Here is a 556-nt window from a genome sequence, read left to right as displayed (position 1 = left end):
TTGTCGTCAAGGGACCTCCAACTGCACATGAGAGATGGACATTTTGCGGCAAATGCGACCGCGGTAGTGAAGTAAAATCTGTATTGGGAGTCTTCCAGCAAATAACCATGATCGATACTTAACAGCAAATCCACGGTGGACATTCCCACATTAATACAAGAAGGCATTTCGTTATTTGCAAGGCTGATGTTTTCACAAAAGCAAATTAATCCTTTACCTCATCGCCATCTGGACAAAACACAAGTACAATTACGAACTGAAAAGCCACGGTGGAGAAAAGCAAAAACACAGATCAAATCACAGGATTACGTTAATGACAAAACGCACCAGTAACCGTGAAAACAAGTTGTGCCCAGACGAAAACGCAACAACCAAATGACAAGTAAACGTATTTTTAACTTAAACCCGAGCTTTAACACACTCCTCCAACCCCAACCCCACGCTTCTCTCCTAAACCAGCGGAGAGGAATCCAGGTGTTCAAGTAGTTCCTTCGGCTGTTAAACCATAAACTTACATGTGGATTTTCAATTAAACGATTGCGAGCTAGATTGAAAA

The sequence above is a fragment of the Palaemon carinicauda genome, chromosome 3, assembly GCF_036898095.1.
Source record: "Palaemon carinicauda isolate YSFRI2023 chromosome 3, ASM3689809v2, whole genome shotgun sequence".
NCBI lineage: Eukaryota > Metazoa > Arthropoda > Malacostraca > Decapoda > Palaemonidae > Palaemon > Palaemon carinicauda.
This window is presented reverse-complemented; position numbering follows the sequence as displayed.